Genomic DNA, 25882 nt, shown 5'->3' with positions numbered 1-25882 from the left:
CGTTGCCTCTTTTCTCAATTGCGTTTAGGGTTTTCCAACCCGTGTGTGTTTTAGGAGATGGGGCGGATCCGGGTCACACTGACCCGACCCGGTCCGGCCCCAATGTTTTTTATTTTATTTCAGTTCCTTAAATTAATTTGGGCCATACACCTCCAGTCTGAGTTTTAGCACCCCTGGCCCACTTAAATTAGTTTTTAACTAATTCTCCTTTTATTTTATTTTTCTATAAATATTTTCATGAGTTTAAGTTATTTTTATTTTAATGTAGGATTTTAAGTTCTTTTTTTTTCTAATCCTTTTTTAAAAAAAATGACAAAAATATGTTGTGAGATTTAAGTTTTCTTAGAAATATTTTTAATATGTTTAGAAGTATGTTTTTCTAAAGATATTAAAAAACACAAAAATATTTTAGATGCATATTTAACTTTATGTTTTCTAATTATTTTCTTCTTTTCATGAAAAATCACAAAAAATATCTTCTTTTAGAATTAATTTTATTTAATATTTTCATATAATTTTGTGTAGCTAATCATTTAAATTTTTAATTGATTACTGTTGCATATTACTTGAATTTTCTAACTTTATCCGAGACTTCGAGATTATTTCTCTGTTGTTCTCTGTTTGTTTGGTCTTCCATTTGCTGTAGAACTCCATAAACAATTACTGGATGATCATGGAATTGCTGAAAGCTGTGAGCTTATTCGACGTTTCTTTTCTGCTGGTGTGGATGCTTAACATTTGTTTAGATCCTAATTTATTCCAAGCACATCACTTGAAGATCACAATAACACCTCAAACTCAGAAATCCAATTTTCTCATTCTTCGAGGTAAGCCTAAAACTCAATCAACTGTTTTCACAACAGTAATCAATTCACTTTCAAACCATGCAACTCATTTCCAAAACGAAGTGGGGCCTCTCGAATATTAGAGAGTATAAGTCCCTTTCGTCTTTCTTTGTACAGTTTTTGTTTTAACAGAAAACTTTTTTCAAATAAACTTCCAAACAGTTTTTTTAACAAACAAATCTTTCAACTCTTTTTTAAACCATCCACCATGTTTTATGAAAATAAAACAGGGGCCTCTCGAATATTAGAGAGTATAAGACCCACTCCTTTTTTCTTTTTACACAGTCTTTTTATTCAAAATAAATAAACTTTCTTTCAGAACAAACTTTCAAACCGTTTTTCAAACAACGCGACTGTAAATAAAACGATCAACCATGTTTTGTAAATAAAACACGGGCCTCCACGTAGGTATAAGTCCCAAGCCCCTTTTGTACATACCCATTCCAGTACATGAAATTAGGTATTTCATTGTACGCCTTTTGTACACAGCTCGATCTGTTCTTTTTAACTTTGAATAACAAACCAAAAACGAAGGTTTCTTTAAATCTTCCCAAAAAAATATACCATGGGCCTCCATGTAGGTATAAGTCCCAAGCCCTTTTGTAAATACCTGTTTACATAGCTTTGAATAAACTCAAATGGACCTCTCCCCGAGTGTGAGTCCCGAGCCCTGTGTATACAAATGGATCATGCTTACAGGTATATTTCCTTCATAAACTCCATTATATACACACACTTTGTCATATATGTATAACTGTTCATAGTTGTTCATGTACTTGTTAATGTTTGTTCATACTTGTTCATACTTGTGATTGTGTTATATGCTTATTCAACTTAGTACAACACTAGGTTCCCCATAGCCTCCTATTGGGCTTCGTGCAAAGAATCTCCACTAGTTTAGGTTAGGACATAGAGTATGGTTTCCCGGTGAAATCGCTCTAAGAACTCAAACCAACTATACCATGCCTCCCCTTGGGCTTTGTACAAACGAGTGACCCTCCCATAGCCTCCTCTTGGGCTTACAATGCAAGGACCCCGGATTGTCCCTCCCATAGCCTCCTCTTGGGCTTACAATGCAAGGACCCTCGGATAGCCTCCTCTTGGGCTTCGTACAAGGACCCACGGGCTTCTTATAAGCATCCCCAATATCCAAAACAAATACCCTAGGAGATTAGACATTTTTCATCTCTATGCTAGGAGTATCTCTTATATATCATCACAAACAATCAATCAATCAAACTTTTTTGCCACAAGGCTGGCTAATCAATCCAACTTTCTTTTTGCCACAAGGCTGGCTAATCAATCAAACTGTTTTACCACCGTACTGGATGATTAATCAAAGTTTTTGTCACAAGGCTGACTTCATTGAAACTTTTGCCACGAGGCTGGCTGATTAATCAAAACTTTTTGTCACAAGGCTGACTTCATTGAAAGTTTTTGCCACAAGGCTGGTTAAACAAACAAAAACATCTTTATCATTCTAAGCACCCTAAGTGGCATGGCCCCGGGCTTATAATGAAAAGATTTTCAAACAAAATCAAACAGATGTATGTGATGATATAGATTAGATACATCTAGCATTTAGACGACATTTGTCTATTTTCCTTTGCTTCCACTAGCATAAGTGGGAACTACGATTGCTCTGACTTTCTCAACATCCCTTTGAGAATACGTAGGCACAAGGTCGATCCTTGGCGAGCAAAACAAAACAAAAAAAACCATTCAAACCTTAGCACCCGTAGACCCCGAGCTACAGATGCTCTGATTCCCTCTAGGGGATATGTATGCAGAGGATCGCGATGATCTTTGCGAGCATAATCAAACAAACACCTTAGGTCCCACCTATTTCACAAAAACCTTCACCACAACAAGAATGGAATAAAACATAACAAAGAAACCTATAGAGTACTATAGATACGTTGGGTGCTAATACCTTCCCTTCGTATAACCAACCCTCTTACCCAAAGATCTCTCCCCCCACTTTTAGGTTATTGCAGCTTTTTTCCTTTTCCTCCTTTGGAAATAATAAAAAGTTTGGTCGAAACAAAGAAAAATCATTTTTTTGAGCACTCGAGCCCAAAGAAGGCATCAGGTGTCTCATCCACAAAAAAGAGGAACAAAAACGGTTTTTCGCCCGCGACAGTTAGCACGAATGATGCCTTAAGTACAATGCAATCTTCAAGTTCATCCTCTTGTACCATAGTTCAACAATGATCTCAAAGCAAAATCACAATGCTTTGAGGTAAACGCTGATGAGAGAACCTAATTCGATGATCCTCAGTTGGAAACCTTTTCAAGCTCAAACACAACAGGTGAAACCTTACCTTTGGTCAACCATAGGGAAATAAACCCTGATCCCATGCCTTTTGGCTTGAAGAACCAGAAGAACCATGTCTCAATCGCCATGCACGCGTCAATCTCATTATGAAACCCTAAGCTTCCGAAATCCTTGATCCCATGCCCAATTTATTGATCAATGATGCATGATATGTTATATGACCTAATGGAGAGGTGATGCATATGAAATGAGAAGCCTAAGCCAGTTAAAAATTAAGGGGCAGGACAAATTTGGGGTATGACAGCTGCCCCTACTTAATCGTCTTAAACCTGAAGGTGAGATTGGCGCTAGCCTTTCGAACAATTAAGGTAGAAGAAGATTAAATATCAAGACCTGAAATTTGTCCTGAAGAAAAGATGGTGTAAGTGTTATCTTTATTTTTCGTTTTTGCTTTGATATCTGTTGGGGAAAGAGAATTTTTGTTTTTCTGGTGGAAGAATTTATGGTGAGTAATGGTTGAATGGTGATAGCTTGTAACGTAGCAGTGGTGCCAATACAAGGTTCTCAAAGGGAATGATTGTTGTATGAAACTGACTGAAAGGATAAGATCTCGTGCGATCCATGACTCAACATCGGGAGAAGATCTCGTACGAACTTCAAGACTGAAAGAAAAGAGATCTCGTGCGACCTATGACTCAACATCGGGAGAAGATCTCGTACGATCTTCAAGACTGAAAGGAAAAATATCTCGTGCGACCTATGACTCAACATCGGGGTGAGAATAACAAACTCACGACTCAAGAGAATTGAAAAAGACGAGGATAAGGTCGACAGACCTACGATCCATGACTCGAAATTAGGGTAAGATCAACGGACCTACGACCCACAAGAATTGAAAGAAAGAATAGACATCAACACTGGGGTTGGAGGACATCAACGCGGAGGTTGGAGCATATCAACACTGAGGTTGGGGGACATCAACACTGAGGTTGTGAAAGGAAAGGCGTCGACACTGAGGTCAAGGACATCAACACTGAGGTTGGGACGAGAAAAGATAAACATCAACACTGAGGTTGTGAATGACGATCGGCATCGACACAGAGGTCGGTGAAGGAATGATAGGTATCAACACTGAGGTTGGACAAGAAAAGGATAGACATCAACACTGAGGTTGAAAAAGAAAGGTAACGACACTGAGGTCAAGGGAAGAAAGAATTAATATCAACACTGAGGTTGGGGATTGGGAATTAGTTTTGAAATGGTTTGCCAGGACGGAAGGCAGAGGATACACAACACGGGGGTTGGATCTAAAAGTTTTCCCGTACGAGGGAAGAGATCACGGAGACTAGTGACGACTAGACTCGATCAAAAGACATCGGTAAACATTGGAGATTCACTGAGATGTTGATGCTGGCGAAGCATAAGAATTACATTAATCCCTCAGGCCAAAGGCAGGGTGTAACTCTTCAAGAGCGGAAATCGTTCGAATTGCCACACACCAAGTATGGTTATTCAAATGATTGAAAAATGAGATGGGTTGAATGCCCACCCTCATTCACACTCTAATCTTCACGCAGCACGCGGGAAATAACCTCGGAGACAACGATTCCGACGAAGAAGGACATTGTATCCGATCCACATTGGGGAGAGAACATGAGACTTCTTTTAGGGGTGGAAATAGGCTAGGCTAGGCTAGGCTTTATAAGGCCTAGGCCTGGCCTACAGTAAACTTGAAAGGCCTGAGCCTGGCCTGTGGCCTATAATAGGCTCTCTTTTTTGGCCTGGCCTGGCCTTTTTAAAAGCCTGGCCTGGCCTGAAAGCCTATATAAAAGCCTATTTTTTATTATGGTTTTCAATTAATCCATATTATTTAAGAAACCTTATAAGCCGTCTTATATATGCATATTTAGGTCGGTCTATTTAGCCTTTTTTATAATATATATACAGATATAGGTTTGCTTATTTAGTCTTTTTTCTAATATACATGCAAATATAGGTCTCTATTCAGCCTATTTTTAATATACATGAAAATATAGGCCGGTCTATAAGGCTTCATAGGCTTTTTTAATAGCCTAAGCCTGGCCTATTTTATTAAATAGGCTTTTAAAAAAGCCTAAGCCTGGCCTTTTTGTTAAAAAAGCCTGGCCTGGCCCGGCCTTATATAGGCTAGGCCATAGGCCCCTGTAGGCCGGCCTGGCCTATTCCCACCCATGGGGATTGAGGATACCAGGTATTGGCACCATGGTTTGAGGAGATTTGTGATGTAGTAACAGATATCAATCGGAGTTTGTAAGGACAACATTTTATGTGGGGAAGTATCATCGTCTTGATTGAATGTTGATTTGTATTATCTGGCTTATGCTTTGTATGCATGTTTGAATTTTTCTATGGCGTAATGTTCCATTTTGATGGGTATGCTACGCTTTTGATGATGCAATGTTATATGCAACGGAAACTATATGCAGAGTGCCAAATAAAGGCATTAGAGTGATAGAGAAGCATGATTGTTGGAGTCCTTTGCTTGTTGTCTTGAGCTACCAATATGAATCAGTATTGGAAACCCTACAGTACCAAAGATCTTTATCAACCGCATTGAGGAATGGAATGTGGCTTTGTTGGGGAGGAAGTGACTTCATTTGACTTTCCCTACACCTTGAACTGCTTGGGGATGGTGAGTTTGAGGAGATTCCCTCGATTCACCATGTTGGGGATGAGAGATTCTGATAAGGAGACCAGGTTGGGAGAGTGGAACAACTTCCATGAGAAATAAACTCATGTGTTTGAGGAGAGACCAAAGTTCCAGGAGAAATAAACTTCTATGATTGGGGATAGACAATAAAGCTCAGAAGATTGTGCCCCAAGCTTCATGTACTACGAGGGAATTTTCCCCAAGGGATCTTTGGAAAGATTTGTCGAATCTCGACGTAACTGCCCTAGATTGACTGAACTTGAGAGAGGATCCTCGACTTGATTGCCCCAGATTGGTTGAACTCAAGAGAGATTCCCCTACTTGATTACCCCAGATTGATCAAAGCTTGAAGAGATTTATCGACATGATTGCCCCAAATACGCTGAATTTGAGAGGTCAAACCTCGATTCAATTGCCCCTGATTAGGTGTATCTTATTAGGATCTTCGAGCTTTCTTTGTTTTGAAGTCAAACAAACGTGGAAACAACTTTACCACGCTCAACGGAGTCTTCAAACTCTTCCTCACATAGTAATCAAAGAACGCATCAACTATTCATGCCCAACAGAGTTCTTTAGAGAACCTTCCCCTTGATGGTCAACATTTGGAATGATTAGCTTTACTCCTCGGAGTTCTCAAGTCTCTTGAACTTTGACATAGTCAAGTTACTCACTGATCCTCACCATGGTAATTTCCTTGATGTTAAGCACATATTTGTATGCAAAAGAATGTTAATTCTAAGAATGATGATTCTAATGCAAAGCCTATGTTAGTCTTGAAGTTGTAAAACTATTTATGAAATGAGGTTGCGACCTCTTGTGAATGGATCACTAGTTGACACAACCTCGATTTTTGCATATGGAAGATAAAGCAAGCATACGATACCAACATGGATATGTGTTACGCTTCATTGGGAGTCAGTTAAACACTATCTCATCGGAGTGCGCTTTCAAAATAAACCCTACTTCAATTAGGACTTTTAAGGGTTGTAACTTGGCCAGGTTCACGGTTTTGGAAACAAAGGATTTTTAGGCTCAAAATTATTTGGTGCCCACCCCCTTCATGATGTTCTCCAATCCTATGTTCAATTAACTCGACACGAGTGTTCATCCCTCACAAGGGATTTGGAATGGCTGAGGAATCAATAAGGTTCTTTGGACATGGCGGTCGCTCACCTTTTATTCTTCTGATTCATTGTCACACGACTTTGTTCTTGCTTGGTAATTTCATCATCTTTTTTTTTTTCATCTTTTGTCATTTTTATTTTCATCCTTTTCTTCTTTTTTTTTTTTTGCCATTTCTTTTTTTGCTATATGTTTTTTTTACAAGTCGTGTGACCTCGCATTATCTTTGATTCGTTGGCGGTGATTGCGACTGCCTCGCTCCTTTGATTTGATGAAGGATTACCACTGTGGTATCGTCATCTCTTGATCTCTTGATGGAATAAGGATAATCATTACGGTTTTGACATTCCTCAACCTTTGGAAGGATAACCATTGTTGTATCCTTAGATGCACACCCTTTTGGTGAGTTTTGAACACTCAATCAAGTTAAATGAACACTACCCTGTCCCAAGGTTAAAATTAGGGGTTTTTTCTAATGAGAAAAGAAACTCCTACTTCAAGGCTCAACGGGGTTATCGAGGGTCTATCTCCCTTATATCTCCAGTGTTTGGGGATTTGAAATAATGCCTGTACATCCTCAGTAGGGTTTTTTATTCAGAAAACACATGATTAGAGATTTTTGCGTTTTTATTTTTCATCATTCTCCCTCGGCTCTTGCCTAAGCAAGCAATTAGTAAAGTTGATATCGTAATGCTAAAAACATTTTTTATGAGTGATAACGAATGGATTACTTCAAGACAAACATAAGCAATGTATTTTTATTTTCATTCAGAAATTAACAAGTTTTTACATGCTAGCAGTGCTTAAACAAACAATGAAATGTTACAAATGAGAATGCAATAAAGAAACTAAATGAATGCCATTGTTGAGGAGACTTGACTCCGTCTGGACTTATTGATCTTGAATACTTTTTGCAGTTCTTTCCAAATACTTCAGATTACTCCAAAAGAGAACTCCAACGAAGTCACCCATGAGTCGTAAACTTTTGCCTTGCTTTAGGGATTCGAGCAATGCAAGTGATGCAATGCTCAAGATAAGAGTACGTCTTGCTTATCCCTCGTGCGGGAGCCCCAAGCATAGTTGCTAGAGTAGTAATCGCCATCCTAAATGGAAAGAATCTTGTATGATCATCAAACTCAAGAGAGCTACTAATTGAAATTCCAACAAACAGGGAAGTGAATGGGCACGAGGCAATAGAATCACATCAATTTGTTTCTCATATTCTTCTCGTCTCTGTTAACAAGCGGAGGCTACTGAGAAGGAAATTCTGAGAAGAGACAACTGAGATATGAAGTGGAACCTTGAGAATGAGAAGCATTGTGTAGAACACTTTTGATTACCACATGGAAAGAGATTTTGACAAAGTCATCCAGGAATTTGTAACGCTTTTAAGGGATTCGAACAAAGCAAATGGTGCAATGCTCAAGATAGACCAGGCCTTGCTTATCCCTCGATCGGGAGCCCCATGAACCTTTCAATTTATGTGAAGACCATTTGGAGTGAATGATATCGCTTTGGATTCAATGAGATCTTGGACTTTGTGTTTCAAAATATTACAATCCTCAGTTGAATGTCCAGATGCCCCAGAATGGTACTCACACTTGGCGTTTAAGTCATATCCTTGAGGAATCGGTGTTGGAGGGGGCTTAGCCTCCCTTAATTGGACCAAGGAATCATTGAGTAAATGAGAGAGTAGTTGACTGTAGGTCATAGGAATCGGGTCAATCTTTCTCGGGGGTCTTCTCGGCCTTTGTGGACCTTGTTGTTGGTAATTTTGGTGATAGTTAAGAACATGAACCTGAGGATAAGCAGGGAGCTCTCCTTCTCTATTCTCTGAAATTGCATCTGTTTCACTTTTCTCTTCTTCTGTGAATTCGGAAGTATTAGCCATATCTTGGATTTTACCCATCTTTAAGGCGTTTTCAATTCGTTCTCCTACGACAACCAAACTTGAGAATTCGGAGGAAGCACACCCAATCATCATGTTCAGATAAGGATCTTTCAGAGTATTCATGAACATGTCTACAAGCTCTCGTTCCAAAAGAGGAGGTTGGACTCTGGAAGCTAATTCTCTCCACCTTTGTGCATACTCTTTAAAAGACTCATCAACCTTCTGAGTTAAACTTTGGAGTTGTAGTCTAGTAGGAGCCATGTCACTGTTGTACTTGTAATGCTTGAGAAAAGCCTCTGCTAGTTCATCCCATGTGCGGACATGGGTTCGTTCGAGTCGTGTATACCACTCAAGGGATGCCCCACTTAGGCTATCCTGAAAGAAATGCATTAGAAGCTTATCCTTTTCTGCATACGGAGCCATCTTGTTGCAAAATGCCTTGATGTGACTCATCGGACAAGTGGTACCCTTGTATTTCTCAAAACTGGGGACTTTGAATTTAGCAGGAATCTTAATATCAGGCACTAGGCACAAATCAATAGCATTTAAACCGGAGGAGCTTCGACCCTCTAAAGCATTCAACCTTTCTTCTAGGAGATGGAATTTTCTCTCATTTTCCTCGATCGGGAATTTGAAAGCTTCAAGTTCAGAATCGTTCTCATGGTGTGAAGTCTCTTTGTTAGGAATTTCCACATGCACGGGTTTCGACCCCCATTAGCAACAGTGGTCGGAGTACCATTAGCCAACTTAGCAACACTTTGTCTTAGCTCTTCTTGCCCTTGAACAACAGCATGGAGAGTCTCCAAGAGTTGGGTAATCCTCTCCCCCATAATATCCAAGTCCTTACGAAGTTCAGCCTGATTCTGTTCAAGATGGTCCATGATTCTCTTCTGTTTAATCCTCGTGTGATACAGATGTAGGGAAGTCAAATTTGTTGATGAAGCAGAAATACTGTTGAAAGGGACCCCAATTAGTTTCTGATAGAACTATGAAATGTATGATAGTATGAATGCAATGTTTCATTTATGAGAGATCCTAAAGTCTTTTCATACACTTTTGTCCTTCTTTTTTTCTTTTTTCTTTTGGAATCAAAGCTTTTTTTGTATAGAGTATCTTTTTTTTCCGCTTTTCTATTTCCTTTTTTTCTTTTTTGAAATAGACTCTAGGATCCCCCATAAATGAAGTGGATAAAACAATGATGTTATGCAATGCCAAGGCATGGGATCAAGGTCCATATAATCTTAGTAACCACCATACAAACTTCTGAATAACTGATACAAGTCAGATGTCACAGGATCAAAGGTCCGACACCTTTTTGAATACCAGGAAAACCAATAGTCACCAACAGAACAGAATAGTCACCAACGGTACCTGTCATGTATATCCCTCCCCACTCACAGGTGAATCTAGGTCAGGGTAGGTCAAAGAAAGCCAACAGAGGATTGAAAGTAGGCGTAATCATACGATATTGCCTCTTTCAACCAAGCTCTGTCCGTGGATACATGATCAGATCAATCAGACATACGTCTTCTGCCCGTCATGGCCACTCTATTCCTAGTTCCTAAGGTATCACTCATGGCCTGGGTATTGGGCCTTTTACCTCATAGAATCATCCCAACCAACCTGCAAACAGAGAGAAAATATATGGCCCCCACGGGGACCCATAATATAGTCCAGATGCATGCGGAAAGTAAACATGATATGCAAGCAAGAAATAAACATGATATGCAAGCGTATATATACAAATGCAAAACGCATAAACAAATAAATAAACACCCAATAAAAGAAACAAACAAAGGCTAGGATCGACTCGCTAAGAATGGACCAGCACAGGTCTATCAACATCCCCAGCAGAGTCGCCAGCTGTCGCATGCTCGCGAAAAAGAACAGAGTCGCCACCAATATATTTATCCCATAAGGGAAAGGAATATCAGAAAACCTAACAAAGGGTAAGAACAAGGTCTTGCGACCAGAGAATAGGGTACGGGAGTCGGTTACGCGAGGGGAAGGTATTAGCACCCCTCGCGCCCATCGTACTCGATGGTATCCACCTATGTTTGTTTCTATCTAAAGGGTGTGTACTATGTCTATGTCTATATATGAATGCATGCAAAAAGAAATACGGGGAAAAGAAAGAAATATTTACAAATGTGCTCGTTCAAGCCCCGCGACTTGATGCCTACGTATCCTTTTCAGGAATCAGAGCGCCGTAGTTCGGCTCCATAGTTTTGTTTGTTTTTGTGTTTTTTAGTTGGGCGGAGTTAACGTTCGCGCTCTTGCATAAGGGATCGCCTACGATGCGTACGAGCGGAAATAACAGTGCCCTTAGGTGCCAAAGAGGCAAAAGAAAAAGAAATGATTGGTTTGTGTCTTTTAGGGTAATTCCATGATGACGAAGACCTACTACAAGGCTTCGCATCACTTCCTTACTTTGTTTTAAATCTGACCATTTATTAGTGTTTTAAGTGTTTTTGGTTGGTGTTTTTTAAGGGAATTTTAATTTGCGACTTAGATCATACCAAAAGAGTTTTGTTTTGCGTATTTAGAGAACGCACATCGAGGCCTACGCCACAATCGTTTCTCTAAATAGCGGTTAAGAAATACATTGAGGCCTCACACCTCAATCATTTCTTCTCCGCTAAGTAAAGGAAATACAAAAAGGAGTTATTTTGTGAATATTTAGAGAATGCACATCGAGGCCTACGCCACAATCGTTTCTCTAAATAACGGTTAAGAAATACACTGAGGCCTCACGCCTCAATCATTTCTTCTCCGTTAAGTAGAAAAGAACATACATCGGGGCCTACGCCCCAATCATTTCTTTCCTACTATGAAATGTAGTAACGGTATGATCTTCATCGATATTTATTAAGTATTTTAAAAGTTGAAAAGGAAAAGAAAATGAGAGAGGGAACTAGACCTATTTTCTATTCTAATAGTTGTTATTCTAGTCTAAGTCTAATGTTAACATGGTAAATTCTAATAGGAGCATTAAAAAGGTATTAACAAAATAGGCCAAAAATATGGCCAAAAACAAGTAACAAAATCACACAACAATTATACCAAAATTAACATGTAATTGATACAAAAACAATCCAGACATTAGTGCAAAATTAAACCAAAAAATACTACTATTTTTGATGAGTTTTTTATGAAGAAAACTAAATGTCAAAGTTAACCTAAAATTTTTACTATTTTTATGTATTCTTAATGAGAAAATTCTAAGACTAAAATTAATCCTAAAATCTACTAAGTTTTATCTTTATTACTAAGAAAAAAGAAGGAAAGAAAAAAACTACATCAAAAACTAAATTCTAATCAATAGTTAAAACATGCGATTAGGGGGTGCACATTGAAACTACTAGTGTGATGAGTAACTGGCGTAGGCCCACATGGTCAGGCCCATGATGATTTTTTTTTTTACAGATTTTATGATGCCAAAAAGTGTGCTATTGGCCTATGGGGGGTACAGAAGCAATTCGGTGGCCCAGATATTATTGATGATCCAAATTCAAACTAACTCAGATTTTTACAATTCAATTAATCAAATTAATCACCATTAACCACAGTTAATCACACTTAATACTCAATTAAAACTAATGTTAATTAAAAATAGTAAAAAGGGGAGTTTAGGGTTAATACTGTGACCTTTGGAATTCTAAGCGAGTCTTCTTCCTCTCTGCGCAAACGGCGATGGCGGCGAAACTCAACCCGGCGAAATCCTTCAGATTGCCGTCATGACCGGAAGCAAATACGTCAACCTCCGATCTCATTCTCTCATTTCCTTCGATTAAGCAATGGTGATTGAAGATTTGCGTGAAATTATTGCCGAGAAGAAGATGAATAGAAAATGATGTTATGAAGATGCGTTTGACGTGTTCCGCTGGCCGCTAACGCATCGTGGTGTAGATGTCGAATCAGTGAGTGATACTTCGGAATTGAAGCGGATCGAAGAGGATGATGACGAAGTGCGTGGGGATGATCGAAGGTTGAAACTTGAACTTGAGGATCGGAGAATTGAACTGCAGTTGAAGATTGTCGTAGAACTCCTCATTGAGGTTTGCTACCTTTTCTTGTTACTGATTTTCTCTTTTTCGTTTGCAGAATTGTGATGATGGTTGTTGAATTGTTCTTGGTGTTATGAACTGTTGTTGTTTGTAGCAGATGTGTGGAGATGGTTGTGGGGATGTGAATCAGACCGTTGAAGATTGTTGAGTTTTTTTTTCTGGTTTCTCTTATGAAGATTGGTACAGAGATGAAGGTGATGATGAAAGTGTGATGAAGATTCAAGAGCAGAGTTGATTTCTGATTGAAGATGATGTTGATTTCAGAAGATTGAAAGTATGGGGAAGATGAAGAAGATAGATGAAGAATTGGAGAGGGTTGATGGATGTGATCGAAATCTGAATTTTTCTATTATGGTTCTTGGTGAATGATGAAGGTTATGCCAAACTGAAGATGGATATGGAGAGAGAGATTGAAGGGTGATTGTGATGGAGGAAACCGCCAAATGGAGACTGAAGAATTCTGGTATATAGGTTGAAGGAAGGTTGAGTCAGTTATGATAAAGGTTAGTTATCTTTCTGATTTTTCTGTTTTGAGTTAGTTAAAAAACTGTTATGTGTTAGTTGAAGTCAGTTTTTAAAACTGTTAGGAGATGTTAACACAGTTAGGAGGTTAGTTAGTTACAAGGGTGGAAAAGGTTAGTTAGGATTCTGTTTGTGGCTTTTTATGGATTTAAGTTAGTTAGAACTGTTATGAGATGTTTGCAAGTTAGTTATAGGAATGGGTAATGGATGAAAGTTTGGTTTGCTAACTGGTTTAGAGAGTTCTGTTAGGAAATGGTTAGGGTTAAAACTGAATCTGTTAGTGGCGTAAGTAGTGATAGCTTGTGTAACTAATTTTGTTTGAGTTAGTTGGAGAATTAGTGTGTTAGTACTAGGTTGTTGGTTTATGCTTCTGTTTGGATTTTACAGGACTCTGAATTTGATTTAGATTTTCTCTGATTTTCTCCCTTTTCTGTGCTGAATCGATGCAGGGTTGCTTTGTGAATAAGCTGGATTTTTTTGTTGAATCTGCATGGAGTTTATAGATGCCCTGCTTGTGAGTTTTCTTTGGTGTTAGGCATGCTGAAACTTGTAGTCTAGCAGGCAATGCATTTGACAACAAATGTCTTTGTAACTTGCAGGTTCAAATAACCAGGATACAAAGTCAAAGAAAAATGGGGACTTGAATGATTAGAAGCCTTGAAGCAATGACTTTTATTTCCTGAACTGATGTCGTTTGCTGTCGGTTTCTAGATGCCGTCTTTTGTCTGACTGTGTTGTGTTGTAGCAGGGATTTTTCTTGTTTAATTTTGGATGGAAAAGCAGCAGCTTGGAGCACATTGTATGGCTCAGTTTTGAATGCATGGCGGTTCGGTTTCGGTTGGCAAGTGAAGTGGCTGCAAGTATAGGCCTGAGAGTAAGATGAATACCGGTGATGCCCACAAGCAAGAGCTCTGACCAATGCCTTTATATTTCCCAAATTTCGGACTCTTTGTAACTGAATTTTTCTTTACTGCAATGGTAGGCTTAGATGTATAAATGTTGGGAATTTGATGTATGTATATCAGATTGAACATTGATATATGGATCGAGATTCTGATTGGTGCTGATATTGTAATTCCTTTTGACAAGTCTGAGCATGGTTTTTCTCTTTGCATGAAATTCTCTAGCATTAGAAGCTTCATGAGGTTTGGAGATTTGTGATACATATGGTGATGACTTCAAGGGGCTGGAATGCAAAAGACTCTAAAGTTCAGAAGTGGAATAGGTCCAGGGTGGGAGTTGACTTTGGTCAACTGTGTAACCAAAAAGTCAACAGTTGACTAAAATCAACTATAGGTCAAAATATGTAAATCCTTGTAATGGGATAAAGCTTGATTTTCTTGTATTCTTTGTAATGATTGATATATTTGCCATCCTTCTTTTTGTAACATGATATTTTTTCTTTTAATGAATTTTGAATGAGGAATAATGTGCATCTTGGATAAGCTTTTGACGATTCTGAATGATGGATCTTGTATGAAAATACTTGAAGATTCTTGAATGAATGAACGTGTTTTCCATAACGCCTGAATATCCTTGTACATGACATTTGTCTTAAGTTTCAAGTAACTTGCTTCTCAAGACCTCATCCACAAATACTTAATAACTTTGATTATCTTTGAACTCAAATCCACTTCAAATTTCGATGAACAGTTCTAATCAACCTGATCTTCAATGAATCCTTTAATTCAATTCAATTCACCAATTCAAAACAGACTTGTGTATCAAGCGACTAGCGTTAGCACGAATGATGCCTTAAGTACAATGCAATCTTCAAGTTCATCCTCTTGTACCATAGTTCAACAATGATCTCAAAGCAAAATCACAATGCTTTGAGGGAAACGCTGATGAGAGAACCTAATTCGATGATCCTCAGTTGGAAACCTTTTCAAGCTCAAACACAACAGGTGAAACCTTACCTTTGGTCAACCATAGGGAAATAAACCCTGATCCCATGCCTTTTGGCTTGAAGAACCAGAAGAACCATGTCTCAATCGCCATGCACGCGTCAATCTCATTATGAAACCCTAAGCTTCCGAAATCCTTGATCCCATGCCCAATTTATTGATCAATGATGCATGATATGTTATATGACCTAATGGAGAGGTGATGCATATGAAATGAGAAGCCTAAGCCAGTTAAAAATTAAGGGGCAGGACAAATTTGGGGTATGACACCTGCATCTTCAACTTCTTCAAATCCAATCATTCTAAAAATACAACAAATCCCAATCAGATTTGAATCAGATTCAATCAAGAATTAATTGGGTTAACCTAGGATGCTGTCATATATATGTACAAGAATTGCAGACAGAAAAGAGAGGATTTTGCAGCCAAAAGCCATAGTGGAGTTCTTGGAAATTCAAAGAAAAAAATCAATTTCGAATTCAAAGTGGCAGGCCAATTTAAAGAGTTTTGAGGATTCAAATACATCCCTGGAGCATCCCTGAAGCTGACTCGTCCTCCATAGGCATCCAACAGGTTCAGAGTCATCTTACATAGGCCACGGTTTGTCAAGAAACGTTTCCATTCGGTTACACCAAATTACATGTTATAAATGATTTTTTATTGTGTTTTTGAGTTTGTATAATTGTATGGAATGTTTCTGGGCTGGAAATTTTGAGTTTTGTCACAGATTGAGGAATCCACCATTGTTAGGTTATTCAAGCTCTAAATTGGGGATCTTCAAAATAGGTAGAATTGGACCATATGAGGGGTATCATCGTGTTCGGCAGGGTGATTGGAGTCGAGTCATGCTGTTCTTTTTTATTTATTAATCGTGTTTCATTCAGATCAATTTCCAGGTGTGTGTGCAATAGTAACGATATCGCGAAGAAGAAGAAGCTGTGCAGCTCCGCGCGCGTCCTTTTTTTATTTTGATTTTTGTTTGTTTCTTTTATATATTTAGCATTGGAATCATAAAATGAACAGCAAGGATATGGTGTCCCAGCGGAGGCGTTTGTGTTTATGACCCATTGAGTCACCGGTTCGATCCCTGGCTAGGGATCTCTTATTTTTTATTTTCTTGTGTTTCAATTGCCATAAGTTTCAGTGTGCATGCCCAAGTGTGGCTCACGGTACATCCTCGTCATCCTGGCCATTGGATCGTATCCGGATCAGATCAAACGCACCAGAATGTGCATGCTCATCATGGAGCCTCAAAGACTAGTAACATGGGATCACAGCCAGGTTCTTTTATACATTGTTTTTATTATTTATTTAATTATTTGGATTACTAGTTATTTAATTATGATTAGATTTAATTAATTCATTCAATTAAAAATTAGAATAATATAAGTTAGAATTAGGACTATTAGGGTTTTTCCGATTATTTTCCCGATTTGTTCGATTTAATTAATTTTAATTAACTTTAACTATCACAAATCACAAAAAAACCCTAGAAAGTCATAATGCATTAGGGTTCGCTCAATCCCATTTGCCCTTGGCCAAATATTAGGATTTAAATTATTATTCGTTCCGACTAAATTTATTGGTCGCGATGATTAATAATCGATTAATTTAATTAATCAAATCCTATACATTAAAATAATTTATTTTGCTAAATGGTTTTAACCAAATCTATTGGTTATGATGATTAGCACTTCCTCTTTATCAAATTTGTTATTATTTGTAATTAAATCTATTGATTATGAGGGGTAACGATAATAATTAAATTCTAAAAAACACATCTATTTGCTATTAGTGATAATCGAACCTATCGATTAAAATTGTTAGCAATCCCCACTAATCTATTAATTATGGTGATCAAACCTATTGATCATCGCGATTAATAGTACAAATCAAATCAGGGTTGTACGCCCAAACATCTAAAAAACATTCAAAACACTTCAAATCAAATTACGGATCTTCATCCTCTACAACAGGCCATTCAAAAAGCCTTCAAACAACTTTCAAACATTTTCAATTCAAATCCTAAGCGTACAACCATGTCCCCGAACTACGTAGACTCTGATCCTCCATAAGGAGGTACGTAGGAACTTGGCAACAAGGCGAGTCCCCCTCTTCCAAACTCTAATCATGTTCAAATAATTAGCCTTTAACTCTTATTACTCTCTGTCACCTTTCTTTATAAACCTTACCATAAACCTTTATCTTTGAGATGTTAGCCTTTAGGAAAGGGTTGAGGGTGCCTAACACCTTCCCTCGACCTGAATATAGTATCTTACCCTGATCTTTATACTGCGTAGGGTTTCCTATTCGCCCTTCAGAATAGGTGGCGACTCTAAAACTTTAATTTTTAGGGCAGGTTGCTACAATTACGAACAATTTTCTCATCCTTACACATATAATTTCAGTCCCGATCTTCTCTAATCTCTAATAACACTATCGCACCTTCTTTGTCACATTCATCTTCCCTCTTCTTATATAATCTCTACTCTCTTATATTCTTTCTTTTTCACCTTCTCATTTTTATGAAAATGTTATGTATTTCAGTTTCGTTTTTATCGCACTTCTTCTTTTCTAATATCTCAACTTTTTTTTCACCTTCACTAATCTCTCATCTCTTCTATTTTTTGTTTCATTATAATAATTTTTTTATGCTATCATTTTATGTTTAATGTTCCACTTTTGTCTAATTTAATTTTTACATATTAAATAGAAAATTGTTGTCAAAATATGACGATTTTTATTGTTATTTGATAGTGTATGAATGTCTAAATATAATATGTTATCATCTATATATGTATGTATGACTCAATAAAATATTTGTAAAAAACCGAATCAACCGAACCGAACCAAACCGCATTAGTTTGGTTTGGTTTGGTTTAGATTTTTTTTTAAAGTCAACCGAATCAAACCAAATCGCACGATTTTTTCTCTTGCGGTTCGGATGATTTTTTTCGTCAAAATCGCCCAAACCGCACCGCGAACACCCCTACCTAGAAATGTGCCAAATGAAAGAATATAAAGAAAAGTTTTTGCAGAATGGCTCAGCAAACTGTCAAAACTGTCTAGTACAGTGGACTTGGCTAAGCGGGTTGAGCTGGCTCAGCGATCTCAGGAATATGCTCTTCTCTATTTCACGTTTATGCAAGCACGCTTTGAAGGATAGAAAAACACTTAGAAAGGGGGGTTTGAATAAGTGTAGCTTTAAAACTTGTAAGATAAAAACAATTTGCACAATGATTTTTATCCTGGTTCGTTGTTAACTAAACTACTCCAGTCCACCCCCTTGGAGTGATTTACCTCACCTGAGGATTTAATCCACTAATCACACTTGATTACAATGGTTTTCCACTTAGCCAACTGCTAAGTCTTCTAGAGTATCCTGATCACAACCTGATCACTCTAGGAACAAACTGCTTAGACAACTTCTAAGACTTGCTAGAGTATACTGATCAACAACCTGATCACTCTAGAACTTACAAATTAATGTAAACAAAATTCTTTTAAGAGTTACAATGCTTCTTAAAAAGCTATTATCACAACTGTGATTTTCTCTTAAGTTTAAGCTTAAATCTCACTAAGATATTACAACAGCAATGTAGTGAGCTTGATGATGAAGTTTGAGAGCTTTTGATTTGAAACAGCGTTTCTGCAAGTTGGTTCAGAATTTGTAATTCGTTAACATTTGCTTCTCATCAGAACTTCATATTTATAGGCACTTGAGAAGATGACCGTTGGGAGCATTTAATGCTTTGCGTATTCCGTACAGCATTGCATTTAATGTTTCACTCTTTTGTCAACTACCTCGAGCCTTGTTTCCGCTGTGTCTACTGACGTTGCCTTTAATAGCTTCTAACGTTCCTTTTGTCAGTAAGCGTAGCCTGCCAGTCTAGTACTTGCTTCTGATCTGATGTTTGTGTAAACAACGTTTGAATGTCATCAGAGTCAAACAGCTTGGTGCAGAGCATCTTCTTGTCTTCTGACCTTGAAGAGCTTCTGAGCGTGATACCATGAGAACTTCAGTGCTTCTGCTTCTGATCTCAAGTTCTTCTGATGCTTCCATAGACCCATGTTCTGATTCTGCTTGACCATCTTCTGATGTCTTGCCAGACCATGTTCTGATGTTGCATGCTGAACCTTCTGAGTCAGTGCTTCTTGCGCTGATTTTGTGCATACTCTTTATATAATTCCTGAAACGGAAATTGCATAGTATTAGAGTACCACATTATCTCATACAAAATTCATATACTTGTTATCATCAAAACTAAGAATATTGATCAGAACAAATCTTGTTCTAACACGCTTGAGCTTGGCTTAGCGAGCTTCTGTGTAATTTCCATTTTATTGCTCCAAAACTGCGTAATCGAAGTCGTGCCTTCGACACTTTATTCCTTGAAGCTCCGATATGCATCAATACCTATAAAACAAAGGAAAAACTATCAAACGGTACATAAAACGAATTAAAACTCAAGTAAGCACATATATACACAAAAGTTGGGATTTTATTACAAAAACCAAAAGAATAGAATCGATAAGTGCCACAAATATATACTCAAAATAATAACATTTTGGCACTTATCAGGTATTACAAATTATACCTCCCTACCTCGCCCACAGTCTCATCTTAAATTTGGTAGATAGAGAAAAATCACTACTACAATTTTTTGCTACAATAGCACCAAATTGATAGCGTTTTTTAATAAAGCGCTATTAATTATTTTACATACTAGCCTATGATACCGCTTTTTTGTCGGGTGCTATTAAAGATGGGTTTTATATTAGCACCTTTAATTAAACGCTATTTTAAAGCATTAAAATAATAATAATAATAATAATAATACACATTTGTTAGCGCTTTTCGTAAAAGCGCTATCTTAGGCGTACGACCAATTTTTTAAAAATAAAATATTTCCATTCAACTTTTGCCAAAAATCACAACTTTACCAAATTAAAAAAGAACGCATAAACTTTCACCTTCGCGTACATCACTTCTCACCTCCATCACTACTCGAAACCCCACCATGGAATTCACCTTCCCTCATCAAACTCATCCTGTTCTTCCCCAACGATACTCGTACTTATCAAACTCAGAAACCTTATTGTCTCTCTTATACCCAGCCTCCATTCAAGAATTCAGAAACCCTAAAACCAATTTCGATTGAGCATAGAACTTAGAAATTCTAAAAACTCATTGAATCTAGAACTCAGAAATCGGTTGAGTTGTTTTTAGAAATCTTCACAAAGGATACCTTTATTGTTTCTCTGTCTCTCGATGTTGTTGTAGCGGTTCTACTTTGTCAGTTTTCTCACCCGCTAACATCTAACACTCTTTGAAACCCTCTTGCAAATCCTCATATGTGATTTTCATTCACCTCGTTCAAGAGCTACTTCATTCAAAAATATGGTTAATTGAATTGTATATTGGAACTGAACTGAATTGCACCATAAAAAAACTGAATCACTTAAATGGTTAATGAACTGAACCATTTAATTTAAACAATTCAGATTCAGTTCAAAACTGGTTCAAAACCAGTTTTATTTTATAAACTGGTTTAATTATATAAATGATTTTTTTATAAAAAAATAAAAAATCATATTTTTTCAATAAAATTTTAAAATAAAAATAAAATCCGAAAAAAAAAAAATCTGAAAGTAAAAAAATATTTTTTTCTTGAAAATAAAACAAAATCTGAAAATAAATTATTTTTTAAAAATTTCAAAAAAAAAAAAACTGATTATATTATATGAACTATGAAGCCTAATATAATATATTTTGTACTATACATAATAGTGTCAGTTTTTCCTTTGTCAAATTGCAAATATCTAATTGTAATTTAAGTTTTGTGTTCACTTAAAATAGTTAATTTGTTTGACTGAACATATGACTAAATTAGTTCTTTTATTTTGATTAATTAATTTCAAGAAGCTTAATAATTTATTAATGATTTCATAATCTCATATAAGTCATCAATAAAATTTGTATTTGCAAGAAAATTTTAGTGTTTCAGAATAAAGGAAAATATTTTTTGAGAATAATTGAAATTCAATGTGTGCATCAACACAATGTGATTAAGCAGTTTATAAAATAATATGATTTTAAATAAAATAGTTGAGATCACATAATGTTTATAAATGGTTTTTCTATTCTTTTATTTTAAATTTTTAAAAAATAATCGGAAAGAATATGTGTGCAGTTCCTTGGAGATTTCAATTGGTTTATGTGTGCATTTGTGGAGATTTCAAATTTGTGGATTTCCAATTTTAAAACACCAACCGAAACAAACATACATAATATATATATAATGTGTGCATTTGAAGATTTAGATTTGAAGAATCCTGGAGGCCGAATCTTGGAAATCCACAAATTTTCAAAACACCAACCGAAACAAACATATATATATATATATATATATATATATATATATATATATATATATATATATATATATATATATATAATGTTTTTTAAAATAAAATTTCAAAATAGATTAATTTTAAAATAATTTTTAATATAAAATTGTTTTTTTTTGACAGAATATAAAATTGGTTATATAACTATAAATTGGTTTTAAACCGGTTTATATATACAAACTGGTTTAAATATGCAAACCGGTTTAAACCAATTCATAATTGAATTAAAACTGTTTTAACAATTAACTGAATTGTTATTAATGTGGTTATTAAAAACTGAATTGAACCATTTATGTGGTTCGGTTCAGTGCAGTTTATGAACCATGAACACCCCTAATCTTCTTCTCCAACCTGTATGTGAAGGTTTCAAAAATATGAAGGAGGATAGTTCGGTTGCATCGTAGTGTCAGTGGCGATTGAAATCTAATTTAGGTATGTATATGTGCAAATCATGTTTTCTCTAAATCTCAATTTCGTAGGGTTGCCTATTCCTTCATTGTTGACTATACTCCATTAAATAATTCGGAACACATAATACTGAATCTTTTTTATGCATGGATTAAGTTTTTTGTGATTAGCTTTAGTTCAATCAAGTTTAAGGAAGCAAAATGTTGGGTGTTATAAGAAACAAGGTGCAATATCGATCAATTTGTTCAATTCGGTTTTCGTGATTTTTTCATAATTAACAATTTACATTTTCAGAGTATTTGAATTGAACCTCTCAGTTCTACAACATCGATTTCGTGTACCAATGACATTGTCAACACTAGTTCCCCTTGCTTGTAGGGCATATGTGTTCTAATCTTAGCCATGGAGAAGAGTTGTGCATGTTTCTTTAGCAATGTGTCTCTTAAGGTGGAAGGTACCACAACCTTTGAACCAGTACTATTGGCAAAAATTTGATTGCATTTGATTGCAGTACTATGGTAAAGTGTTCCCAGACTATATACTTCTTTTTCCTCCTTTTGTTAGGCTAAGTGTCTGGGGTAGGTTCCTCACAGTTGAAAGGAGTGTCATCACTTATTGTCTCATAGTTGGGTATATCACTCTATTTGAAAATTACATAGTGTTCTTGAGAATTAACTAGCCGGTTTTCATGTAGTATCTCGCCATTTTCCAGCTCATAGTGATGCAACATTTGAGAATTAGCTAGTTGTCTAGGGGATAGTGTCTCAAAATTGGTTAGGTGATGGTTGCGCAGTATCTCATAATGGTCAAGATGGGTGATGGAAACTATATCATATTGAGCAAGATGATGATGATGATGTACAGGTTTGATGCCTCTGATGTGACTGTCTTCAAGTTGTTCATAACATGGCAGTGGATCACAAATGGATAGAGATTCATGTTAAGGGAAATTATCTTTGGGAATTATACGGAAATCAGAAAAGTGATGATTATGAGAGTGAGTTTCAGGATGAGAAAGGTGATTGTGATTGTGGGAAATCATTGTGGAAGTGGACAACTCATTTCTTGTCATGGTTTCAGTCATGACCATATCACTGATGGTATGTGCCTCTAAAATGACCACCTCACTGCCTGTTGTGTTGCAAATATAAACCTTTCAATAATATGTTATGTTTCTAGTAAAGCTACATCATTGTTGTGTTGTGTTTTTAGTAGTGCCTCATAATCAACTCGTTTGAGGCATCAACATTGCTTGACTGTTCATTAGGTAGTGATTCTGAATTTTTTGGCTTATTAGTAGGAGGTTATAAAGTGTTGTCCCATTTTGAAATATATGTATATAAAAATACAATCAAATATGCTTTTAATTCTTCACTTGATAAGAAAATGTTAGGTGATCTTATAGGGTAAATAAGACAAAGTAGTTCTAGACTTTGTTCTGTTTAGTTTATTTCTCTCCCTCCAAGTATGTTGATGTAGCTGAAATTTAGACAGAACTAGTGGCATACTTAAAATTTTGGGAGCACATGAGCTTGAATCTTCTTTGGAGGAAACACTAATAGAAATTTTGATTGGTTAATTTTTTTATCACTTTTTTTTCTATCCACTGGTCTAACTGTGATGTTATTGTGTAGCACATTCAAAAATATTTGCAAGATTTGATTACTTTGGTTTCAGAATTATGGTTAGCATTCTCTCTTCCAGCACCAACTCATCTTTTCCTTGGCTATCTGGTTCGTGTTGCAGCATCTCTTTGGTAGAATAAATCAAACGACACGTTCCTGTGGTTAAAATTATTTTATACGTTTTCCTTCAGCAATGTTGCAGGTACTTGACCTGGTAGAACAACTTTGCTTGGCTCTTAATGATGAATTTGGGACATATCTACCAGTTAATCAATGACGCAGAACGGTGTAATGATTACACGTATGTTCTTGATGTTCTCCACACCCTATAAACTTTTGGTGGTGTGTTCTCTTTCCTGTAGCATACTGCTTATTTTTATTCAAATTCTAAATCAAACTACCACTTTGACTTTTCATTATGTACAACTTACCTTGCATATCCAACTCAACTAATCACCTTATTAAACTTAGATAGTGTAAATCACACACTGTTACTAATCTATTTAAATTGTTAATCGAATCGTGTATGCGACCGATAAATGTTTAAAATATAAACTTGAAATTCAAAAGACAAGAAAGGGTGCTACCAATCTTAATAGAAGTTTTATATTTTTAGCTTCATGGGGGTAATACTGCTCTTACTATATAAAATAAAGGTTTGTATATGCTTTTAGTCCCGGCAAATATCAAGAGTCTTGGATTTAGTTATGTAATTTTGTTTGTTTCTTTAGTCATTGCAAATATACTACAATTTATTTTTTTTACCTTGTTTAGTTTTAATCTCTATAAAATATTTTTATATTGAAATTGATATGTAATATTATTTTGTCTTCATTTTGAAGGATAAAAATCACATCTTTTACATATTACAGGGACTAATTCCAATAGAATAAATTTTAGAGACTAAAACAAAACATCAAAGACAAACAGTAATAATTTGTATATTTTCAAGGATTATAAACAAAATAATATTTATCATGTCACTGTTGTTTGTTTTTATCATTGTGGCTATACTGTTGTTTGTTCTCATGTTTTAAGGGAAGTTTGACAACATGTTTTGATTACAAATTCGTAAGAGCAGGCGATGTCAAGAAACAAACCTGCAACATAACATGCTATGACAGTGATTCATCTAGTTTGCTAAAGTTAAGAGCAACCTAGTCACAAGTGTTGCAAAGCCTTCCACTCATGTTTTACTTGGAGAGCATGTTGAAGTAAGGCCTTTTCTCTGTTAGGTATTTATATCTAGACATGTTTGTTTACCACTTCAATATTTTAATTTGAAGTATTTTAAACTTGATTGAACTTGTCAAGGAGGTAGTAGTTGTTGATAAAAAAGATGAGGAGTAGAAACAACGTATTCCAATTAAGGAACAAGATGAAGAAGTTGAACATATTAGTCCCATTAAGGTACTAAATAGTTTGTCAAATTCATTTTCAATTTGATTTTTCATTCATGTTTTAATAAGAAATCAGTTTTATTTTATGTGTAGGTGTGCAACAAACTTGGAGATAGAAGAAGTTGTCGCAATAAAAAAGGCTATGGAGGTATATGATAATAGGATTGATGCTAAGAGAACAGTAGGGAATCAAACTTCTTTATCATAGAGATCATATGATAACATATGTGATTGTTACATATATATTTCTATGCATGTGACTTTTTAATAGATATAATTTCTCTTGTTACATTTAAGCTGTATAATTTTTATAAATAATTAAATTCTTATTTGACATAAATCTGTTTCATAATTTCTATTTTAAAGAAATACATATGATAGCGTTTTTTTTAAAAGCGCTATTAGTTTACACGATCAGAAAGTGCTATTTGGAATGAATCTATAATAGCGCTTTTGGAGAAAATGCTATTAAAAACTTGACTTTAATAGTGCTTCTTAAGCGCTATTAAAAGTAGCCATCCTATAATAGCAGCAGCTTTAATAGCGTTTTAAAGCGCTATTAATGGTCAAGAAAAGCGCTATTAAATGTGTTTTCTGGCATAGTGAATCTATGAAATATAATGATAAAGGGGGTACTACCTAGTCAAGGGTCTTTACAAAAGGAATTCAAACAACCGGACTCAACCTTCTTAGTAAATACCTACTCAAACAAATTCA

General features: G+C 36.1%; 1 long non-coding RNA gene across 11 annotated transcripts; it reads left to right on the top strand.

Annotated features, from left to right (window-relative positions):
- Window positions 1-3: 3 nt before the first annotated feature.
- On the top strand, window positions 4-25460 carry LOC131595900 (uncharacterized). Of its 11 annotated transcripts, XR_009282098.1 has the most exons (10): window positions 4-13928; window positions 14014-16602; window positions 22096-22164; window positions 22519-23240; window positions 23356-23407; window positions 23775-23873; window positions 23957-24107; window positions 24847-24979; window positions 25080-25175; window positions 25259-25460. It is a non-coding gene; the product is annotated as an uncharacterized LOC131595900 (long non-coding RNA). The 11 variants fall into 11 exon arrangements; XR_009282099.1 differs by having other exon boundaries at window positions 4-13395; window positions 13864-13928; window positions 22519-23873; XR_009282101.1 differs by having other exon boundaries at window positions 22519-22658; window positions 23005-23873.
- Window positions 25461-25882: the final 422 nt, after the last annotated feature.

This window comes from Vicia villosa, linkage group LG4 (genome assembly GCF_029867415.1).
Source record: "Vicia villosa cultivar HV-30 ecotype Madison, WI linkage group LG4, Vvil1.0, whole genome shotgun sequence".
NCBI lineage: Eukaryota > Viridiplantae > Streptophyta > Magnoliopsida > Fabales > Fabaceae > Vicia > Vicia villosa.
Note: the sequence above shows the minus strand (reverse complement) of the source record. Positions and strands in the feature narration are given on the sequence as shown.